Here is a 9988-nt window from a genome sequence, read left to right as displayed (position 1 = left end):
CCCCACGCTAACAAGAGTAAAAATAATCAGGGGAAATCAATAATCTATGGTATGTAACCTATTATACATAGAATATCATTTCAACATGTCCTCAATATAAAAGTTCCTGGCCAGCCCCATGGTGGCTCACACTTGTAATCCCAGCACTTTGAGAGGCTAAAGTGGAGGATCACTTGAGGCCAAAGAGTCAGAGACCAGCCTGGGCAACACAGTCAGATCCCATTTCTAAAAAAGAAAAAACAAAAATGAGCCAGGCATGGCGGTGCCTGCCTGTAATCCCAGCTACTTGGGAAATTGAGGTGGGAAGATTGCCTAAGCCCAGAAGTTTGAGGCTGCAGCGAGCTATGATTGCACCAATGCACTCCAGCCTGGGTGACAGAGTGAGACCCTGTCTCAAAAACAACAAAAAAAGTTATTAATCAGACCTTGGACATTCTCTCTTTTCCAACTACATATTTGAAATCTGGTATGTGAATGTTATTTTACGGCACATCTCAGTTCAGAAAAGCCACCGTTCCAGGGCTGAAAGCCACATGTGGAAAGGAACAATGAGCCTGGACTGCTTAGCTACAGAGCCTTTTCTTATTGTTTAAGGAACACTATATTGGATGGCTTTTATTTTCCGCCTTGTCATTTCCTGTTTTTTAAGATTTCTGCAGTGACATGGAATAGGTTGATAGGTAGGAAAAGGGTGACAATCATTTAAGGGACTGATACACTTTGTAACCTGTGGACTCATATTGGACCCTTTTACTATTCAGGGAAAAATAGTTGAACAGCTTTTTCTCTGTACAGCACACATGCAGAGAAACCGACCTTTGCCCCAAGGCCAATCACAGCACATTCCTGAAATAATATGACAGAGTAGCCTTTAATTACAAAACGTATCTGATGACAGAGCTGGTCACACAGGTGTTCAATTGAAGAAGCCGAGAGAGCTCCCTATTTCACACCAGAAAGAGACCCAGGAGGACACCGGGGGCACCCTCCCAGGGATCCTACCATGTAGTGCTCCCAGTACATGGGCCATCTACCTTGCCAGGTGGAAGCGATGAGGTTGGGTAAGAGATCTGAGGCAGGGGCTGACAGCGCTGGGGAGCAAGGGACTGACCCAGATGCCCTCCAGGAAAGGTCCTGGGCAGGGGTTCCAGGACTCCGCCTTGGCAGGTACCCCTGAAGGAGATGCTCGGGCCCCTTCCTCTGGCTTTTCCGCTAGAGCGAGGGGTTCATTCAGCCACATACTCATTCATTCGCTCAACTGTTTGTCCACTCATCCACCTGCTCACTCGCTCATTGGCTCACCCCGTTCCCCACTTACTTACCCACTCACCATGCACTCACGATTCATTTATTCACTTGGAGTTTCACTCTGTTGCCCAGGCTGGAGTGCACTGGCATGATCTTGGCTCACTGCAACATCTGCCTCCTGGGTTCAAGCCGTTCTCCCGTCTCAGCCTTCCAAGTAGCTGGGATTACAGGCACCCGTCACGGCTAACTTTTGTATTATTAGTAGAGACGGAGATTTACCATGTTGGTCAGGCTGGTCTTGAACTCCTGACCTCAGGTGATCCGCCCACCTCGGTCTCCCACAGTGCTGGGATCACTGGCGTGAGCCACGGTGCCCTGCCTCGTTCACTCATTCTTTTATACCTCTACCTCCTCAAACCCCTTCCCGACTTTGTACTTCTCCATAGAATCTGCCACCCTTTATCTGCAGAGGAATTCGCTTCATCATCTTGCTTTCCTTCCACCTCCCCTCACCCTCCTTGGCTAGAATGGCGGCGCCAGGCGATTTTGTCATAATTTGATGGCTCATATTCATGCCTGAAAATGACATGAGCCATGGAGACCTAGAAAAATGCACAGAATCGAGCCAGCTGTCCAACAAAGTTGGGCCCCAAGGCATTGACTCTTAAAACGTAAGGAGGGGAGAGCGTGAGACAGAGTAGCCTTTGTGACAGACAGTGGCCGCCTGTCTTTGCAAAATGCATTAGTGGCCAACAGCAAATTAATCAAGTCGTTTCAATCCCTTTGCTTATGTGGACAAAATCCAAAGATCTGTGTCCTATAGAGTTGGTAAGTACATGCATGGACACACTTGCACACATACACATACGACAACTCATCCATGAAGCGTTAAAAATGACCCAACATGGGACCTCCTTCCCAATGGCATGCATAATTAGTGGTTCCAGTGTCCATCCAGAAGCTCTTCCTGAATGCAGATATTTAAGATGTTTAAGCTCATCACAGCCCGGATCCTCCAAGACACATAGTCATACAGAGCCCAGGGGCCACAGGGCTGCCTGCCCTGCCCTCTAACATAGATTACCATTTTCCAAAAGCTATTCCCAAGACTCAGCGTCCCTGCTTCTTAAGCATGAATGATTACGTCTGAAATCAGGCTTTCTGAAAAATCAAGCATCCTCCTCCCCCTTTAAGCTCATCACAGCCCAGATCTTCCACGTTAAACAGATCTCAAATCTGTTCAGCTTGGGGACTAAACAGAGGGGGGCAGTTTTCCCTTAGATAACCACTGGGACAGCCCCTACCTGCCTTCCCACCACTTCAGAACAGTTGGAGGAGCGGGCTGGGGAAAGAGTGGGGGGTGTGCCAGGGATAGAGCCCCTTACCGTGGAGCAGACATAGGCTAACTGCATCCTCCTCCCAGGAGTTAACTGTATTCTCTGGGGCTGGACTTCAAGTTTTCTGGGAGCTGTGACCCTCCCTCCCTCCTGGCTCGCTCATATTTCCGAGATTTCTGCTAAGAAACCACCTTTCCAGGGTCTGCCCTGGCCCTGCTCCCAGCCCCTTCCTCTGCTTCCCCGCATCTGTTATCTGACAGCTTATTATTCTCCCTGTACCAGGAAAGCAGGGACCGTTGTTTTTTTCTCTCTATATTATCAGGACCTAGCAGAGCCCGGCACACAGTAGGTATGCAAAGTATCCTTTGAAAGGATGAGCAAATGAGAGAATGTCCTTCGTCGGTGTCCACAGATTCTAGCATCCGCCTAGTGGAGGACAATGAAGAGTTTACCCACATGGCGATTTTTACCCGACTCAACCAACCCCAGCACGGACACTTGCTTCTTAAAGAGAGGCTGTGGAATCTTCACAAACAGGTTCTCCCTAGGGGCAAGGATGGAGTTGTTGTCTTAACATTTTCCGGCTGGTGGAGCTGCCGGGGAAAGCTGCTGAGGCCACTGCCACCCGCCACAAAAGCCCCATTGAGAGTCGGGCCTTCTCCAACGTGAGGACTCCTGTCGGGGGAGGAGGTGGGCTGGTTTTCCTGGCAGGAGTGTGCCTCCTCCACAGGGGAAATCAGTGTATTTATTAAGGTCCCCCTATGTGTTAAGCTGTGAGCCCTGGGCACAGACCCACAGGTGTGGGGCTGATAGTCAGCCAGGAAGTCAGAAATCTGACAGCCACAGAAAAATGCCGAAGGACCGGGGGGAGGAAAGGTCACGGTCGATTCCGGAAGGCTTTGCACAGGGAGTGGCTTCTCAGCTCAATCCTAAAGGGTCACTGGGAACTAGGAAGATGAAGAGGAGCGGTCAACTGCCCCAAGCCAGAGTCAGGGGTCGGGAGGCCTGGAGGGATAGGAAGGCTGGGAAGGGCCTTGGGGCTGCCTATGCATCCACCGGGTGCCTGAGAGCATCTTCTCAAGGTTCCGAGGCACTGGGGAAGAAGCAGCCAGCAAAACACGCACAGGCCGGGTTCTGTGGTTCATGCCTGTAATCCCAACATTTTGGGAGGCCGAGGCGGATGGATCACTTGAGGTCAGGAGTTCAAGACCAGCCTGGCCAACACGGTGAAATCCTCTCTCTACTAAAAATACAAAAATTAGCCAGGCATGGTGGCAGGCACCTGTAATCCAAGCTATTCGGGAGAGTGAGGCAGGAGAATTGCTTAAACCCAGGGTGCGAAAGTTGCAGTGAGCCGAGATTGTGCCACTGCACTCCAGCCTGGGCAACAGAGGGAGACTCCTTCTCAAAAATAAAACAAAATAAAATAAAAAAAATAAATAAATAAAAACATGCACGATTCCTTGTCCCCTTGGAGCTGCTGTCCAGCGAGGGAGGAGCAGGCAGACCATCGACAAGACAGAAGTGAGTGACCCGCACGTGGGATGCTCAGAGGTGGTTAAGCCCCACGGCGTAGAGGGGACGTGACTGGAGGGTGGGGACGGCGGCTTCTCATGGTGGCCAGTCGAGACCTTGCTCTGTGGGGGGCCCTTCACGGCTGCTTGGTATAAGGAAACTTTGGGAAGACTTAGACAACCAGGTTCCATTTTTATGCAAATGAAAGGACTTTTGGTCACGTGAGTTAGGAAAACAGCAGTGCCCATCATGGCCCCCGGACACCCCGGACAAACTGGCCTCCCCGTTGGGGCGTTGCTTTTTCAAGTTTATTTTGGACCCCTTTGCATGGCCCTGGGAGTGGGGACAGGCACTTCCTTGGCTGGACTTGTGGCATCCATGGGGCTGGCTGGCAGCATCCGGGCCGGGGCAGAGTGTCCCTCCCGGGGCTGACTGGTCTATGACTGCGGTCAGGCTGTGCCAGGACAGCCTCCGGGGTGCTTGACTCCACCGTGGAGTTCCAGTGCTGGGGCCGGCTGCATCCCTGCCGCTGACGGAGATCTAATCTCCACTGGAGACCACATGTCTCTCTGTTGTGCCGTCATTCAGGGAAGCCAAAGTCAGGGCTGCCACCTCCCTACCCCCGCCACCAAGTCACCAAGGAGAGGAGGACTCCATGTGCCCTCAACACACAGCAGGCGCTCGGCAAAAGTTTGTGTGGGGGATTGTCCCAGGAGACTGTTGGGCATGGCTGACTCATGTTTCAGAATGGAACTTTCTAGAGACTGATGATGGGTGCCAGGCATAGGCCTCTTCCCCCTCTGTCCCTGCAACCCTGCAAGGTGTCCTTGGACAAGTCACGTGGGCTCTGGGACCCCGCCCCCCATTTCCACCTCAGTCCCATTTAGAAGACAGGCTGTCAGGATGTCGAGAGTGGGCCCAAAACACCAAGCAAGGGGTCCCTTGGGAATGCAAGCTCAGGGCCTGGGACCATTAATGTCCACGAGGGCAGCTCGGCATCTGGCCCTCTGCTTGTAATTGCTGTTTATTGTCACAGCTGTCACAGATTTGGCCATCTGCTCCAGTGACCTCCAAACCTGTCACTCATTCATTCACACAGTGGATATTCATTCATTCATTCATTCATTCAGTGACAATTCTATGTGCCAGACACAGAGCCGGGGCTGGGTCACGGAATAAACAGTGCAAACAAGTCCCTGCTCTACTCCCACAGAGCTACCTTCCGGGGGAAGGCAACCAAAACCAGAAGCCAGAAAGGCAAACAGATGCATGCACAGGAATATTAGATGGTGATGACCGCTGTGGAGGATGGAAGAAGGAAGAGGGGATGGTGGGCTAGCGAGTGTGGGGGCAGGTGTGGGGGGACACGACGTGGCTGGCTGTGGAAGGCCCTTCTGGGGAGGTGACATCTGAGCAGATATCTTTTTTTTTTTTTTTTTTTTTGAGATGGAGTCTCGCTGTGTCGCCCAGGCTGGAGTGCAGTGGCGCGATCTCGGCTCACTGCAAGCTCCGCCTCCCGGGTCCACGCCATTCTCCCGCCTCAGCCTCCGAGTAGCTGGGACTACAGGCGCCCGCCACCACGCCCGGCTAGTTTTTTGTATTTTTAGTAGAGACGGGGTTTCACCATGTTAGCCAGGATGGTCTCGATCTCCTGACCTCGTGATCCACCCGCCTCGGCCTCCCAAAGTGCTGGGATTACAGGCTTGAGCCACCGCGCCCGGCGTCTGAGCAGATATCTTATCCCCAGGAGCCAGCCCTGACAAGATTGGGAGGAACATCGCAGGCAGCGGCACAGCCAGGTGAAGGCCTTGAGGCTGGGAAGAGTTGTGTGTGCTGGGGACAAGAACTGACGTCAGCCAGGCTGGGGCACCCTCCAACTGGGGGAATGACGGGGGACAAGGGCAGAGAGGAAGTTGGGAAGGCCAGGCCTGCAGGGCCGTCAGGCCAGGAAGGCACTGGGATCCTGCGCTGGGAAGAGGGGCTGGAAAGGTGGCCCCCACGGGGGACTGATGCTGTCTGAGCTGTGAGGTCACAATGATCCCAGGGCTGCTCCTGGGTTCAGTGAGCTGGGGGCAGGACCCAAGAAACACATTTTAGTCAAGGCCCCCGTGTATCCGGTCTGGCACAACCCCGGCAATATGCAAAGCCTCCTCTAATGATGGCTGAATCCAGGAGACCTCAACCCCTGTGATGGAAACCTCACCCCCTCTGGAGGCAGCCGACGACTCCCCGGGCAGGCCCACCCGGCTCAAATGCAACCTGCTCCACAGAGCCAGCCCCATCCCCAGGCTTGGAGCCAAACAGGATTGCTCCTTCACAAGAAAAAAAATCAGAGCTACAGTCAGCCGTCTTAAAATCTCCCTGCATTCTCGCCTTGCCCAGTCAAGCAGCCTCAGTTTCCCCTGCTCCCTGTACCTGGCTGGGCTCCAAGCCACTCTCAACCACATACTTTTAAACTCCTTTGTCTCAGACTATGAACGGCGTGGAAACCGATCGAGGACTGGGGGTGGCAGCTTGTGTGTGTGACTGCTTGGGCTCTGGGGGGTCCTTCTACGGTCAGCGCCCCGCCCCCGCCACCCATCCCTCACCTCCATTCTCCTGTAATGGCCCCAAACGTCTGTAATGCAGCCCTCAACTTTTCATCTGCCAGTGAGACTCAGAGAGCAAATAGACCAAGGAAAAACAAACTATCGATCAAACTCATACTAAAGTATAAATGACTTTCTTCTCCCAAATAATTTTGATAGTGAACAGGATAATCAGCATCAGGCCCACAGACGGCGAGGGATGGAAGGAGTGGAGGAAGAGAAGAACTTCCCATGGCAAGGGGAAAGGGAAGAAGGAGGAGGCTTGGAGGAAGGGGGACAAGGAAAACCTTTATTTCCTGCTCATCTGGCCTGGACTGAGCCAGTTGTTCCCTACCTGCTGCCCTAAACAGGGAGGCCAGCATAGCCAGAGAGGCGGCCACTGTGTGTCTGATCCCAGGGGCAATTTTAAAGTTTGCCTCAGTCCAGGGCGCCCAGCTGAAAAATCAGGGCAAAAACAGGACTAAGAACAAAGGAGGAAAAGGTTAAGAGCAAGGGGCCACACAGGGACTGAGAAATGATTTCTCAGCTAAGCGTCTGGCCTTTGGAGACGCCTCCCTGCCCATCTGTGTTGCTGGGGTCAGAGAACCCCCTCTGGGAGGGTGAGGGGGAGTGAAGAAGAGACCTGGGGCTCTTCCCGGAGAATGTGCGCAGGAGCCAGCGGCTGGCTGAGAGGCCACTGGCTTCCAGATGTCCCAGCCTCCGTCAGGCCGGACCTACCCCTGCAGCCCAGGGCTGCAACCCCATCAGTGTGATATAGGGAGTCTGAGGGGAGCAGGACGAACTCTGCCTGATGTTCTATGAGCTTCCTTCCCTCCATCAGCCATCAATCCCCCAGTGCCGCGAGAGGGTCCCTGTGCCCAGCCACAGAAACAGCCTCTGTGCCTTGAGGAAAAATGATGTTGGCAGGCTGCACTCCATTCACACTCATGAATCCACTCCAGAAGTCTGAAGACTTTTTCCCCAGGTAAAAAAAGAAAGAGGAATTAAAGAAAAGAAGGGAAGGGCAGAAAAAAAAGAAAGAAAAGTGAGAACAAGGGAAAAAGAGAGCAAGATTCAGAGGCAGGGAAGACCTGAGCCTGGGAAGGGGGCAGGAATGTGCCCTGTGGGGCTGAGGCGCGTCCCTTCATGTCACATCCTGGTGCTGGTGGTGACCTGATTTTGACTCATCCAAAAAATGATCAAAAGAGAGGGAAACAAAGACTAGATATGACCAGTTCTTATTTCTCCAGAACAAACAGCGTTCTGAAGAACTGGGTTCGCGGGATTGGGAACCCCCATCTTCAGAGGATCACAGTGGTCCTCTTAGGGGCTTGCCATTTTTGCTACCATATGTAATGAGGCACCAAGAAAATCATGGGTGAGGTACTTGGGGACTGCTCGGCTTCCCAGCAAAGGGCAACGTCCTCGTGGTAAGACTTGGATTCACATTAATTTAATCTTATCTTTAAGAAAGGCAAAAATTGCTCAGCTCAAATGCTCTTGTCGAAGGGCCACTGGTCTCCAGACCACTGTCAGGTGATTGGGATTGTTCTGATAAGATGACAGGTCTAGGCCTGAGGAGCTGGAATTCTCCCTGATCTTGCTCTTCTCTACCCCCATCCCATTCTTTCCTCCCCTCCCTGCCTTTATTCAACAAACACCAATTGATGCAGTAAAAATCATTGTTGGCCGGGTGCGGTGGCTCACGCCTGTAATCCCAGCCCTTTGGGAGGCTGAGGCGGACGGATCACGAGGTCAGGAGTTTGAGACCAGCCTAGCCAATATGGTGAAACCCCATCTCTACTAAAAAATACAAAAATTAGCCGGGCGTGGTGGCATGTGCCTGTAGTCCCAGCTACTCAGGAGGATGAGGGAGGAGAATCACTTGAACCTGGGAGGCGGAGGCTGCAGTAAGCCCAGATTGCGCCACTGTACTCCAGCCCGGGTGACAGAGTGAGAATCTGTCTCAAGTAACAACAACAACAACAACAACAACAACAAACAACATAACAGACACATTCTGATCTATGGCAGTTTCCTGCCCTGGGGAAGTCCAATGTCTTGCCCAATATTTACAGAGTGCTCATCTAGATAATCCCTGCTTTACCCAAAGAGCTTTCAAATATCCATATTCTAGGACTTCCCACTCAGGGATTTTCAACAGTCCCTAGTGGGCCCAGAGGGCAGGCAGGTTTGGGAACCTGCCCAGTCTCATGGAGGATAGACATGCACACAGGTGACCGTGATGCCAGAACCGCCTTGCTGAGACAGACACGGAGCCCATGGTAGTCCAGGTGGGGGGAACCTGGGCAAGGCTCCAGAGGAAAAGCAGCTCCTGAACACTCTGACCCCAGCATGGTCTGTTCAGAACATACAGCCTCCGTGCACACGAGTTCTCAGTTGTTCTCCTTCATCTGTGCCTGTGGAGGGGTGTAGGAGACTCACACAGCAAATGGTTCTTGTCCTAAATGTGTCCCTATATTTGGAGTCCATTGCACGTTCGTCATTTAAAAAAATCACCTCGGCCGGGCGCGGTGGCTCACGCCTGTAATCCCAGCACTGTGGGAGGCCGAGGCAGGTGGATCACCTGAGGTCAGGAGTTCGAGACCAGCCTGGCCAACATGGTGAAACCCCATCTCTACTAGAAATACAAAGATAGCCAGGTGTGGTGGTACGCATCTGTAATTCCAGCGACTTGGGAGGCTGAGGCAGGAGAATCGCTTGAACCTGGGAAGCAGAGGTTGCAATGAACCAAGATTGCACCATTGCACTCCAGCCTGGGAAAAAGAGTAAAACCCCATCTCAAAAAAACAAAACAAAACAAACAAACAAACAAAAAACAAAGAAAAAGAAAAAAAGAAAGCAAACAAAAAAATCACCTCTCTATTTCCAAAGTACCATTGGTTGCATACCCTATTGTTCATCCTCACACAAAGTCTATGAAATACATGGCCTTTGTATTATTAGACCCATTTTGCAGATGAGGAAACTAAGGCCCAGACAATTCCTGTGGTTTACTCAAGATCTTGCAGTTGGAAGCAACAGAGGTAGAGACCCTCCCCTAATTGGTTGACCCTAACAGCAGACTTTTCCTCTGTTGTTAGTGTGAAGCTCTAGCGGTCTCAGCCACTCCTCTGTGTGTCCAACCATCTACGGCACAAGGTGCTCCAGTAGGCAACTGTTAACTTTATAGATGTCAAGAACATCTATAAAGGCCGGATTAAAAAACAGAGAAACTCAGCTGCTATAAGCAGCTGCTAGAAAGAATTGGAAGACAACCAAGGCAGACGGGACTTGAGGGCTAAGAGAAGGGAGCTGCAG

At 52.0% G+C, this 9988-nt stretch overlaps 1 protein-coding gene across 9 annotated transcripts in view; it reads right to left on the bottom strand.

Moving 5' to 3' along the window:
* Window positions 1-9988, bottom strand: part of ANO1 (anoctamin 1) — a 218213-nt gene that overhangs the window by 117818 nt on the left and 90407 nt on the right. The window lies entirely within an intron of this gene.

Source organism: Papio anubis, chromosome 12, assembly GCF_008728515.1.
Source record: "Papio anubis isolate 15944 chromosome 12, Panubis1.0, whole genome shotgun sequence".
Classification (NCBI taxonomy): Eukaryota; Metazoa; Chordata; class Mammalia; order Primates; family Cercopithecidae; genus Papio; species Papio anubis.
Note: the sequence above shows the minus strand (reverse complement) of the source record. Positions and strands in the feature narration are given on the sequence as shown.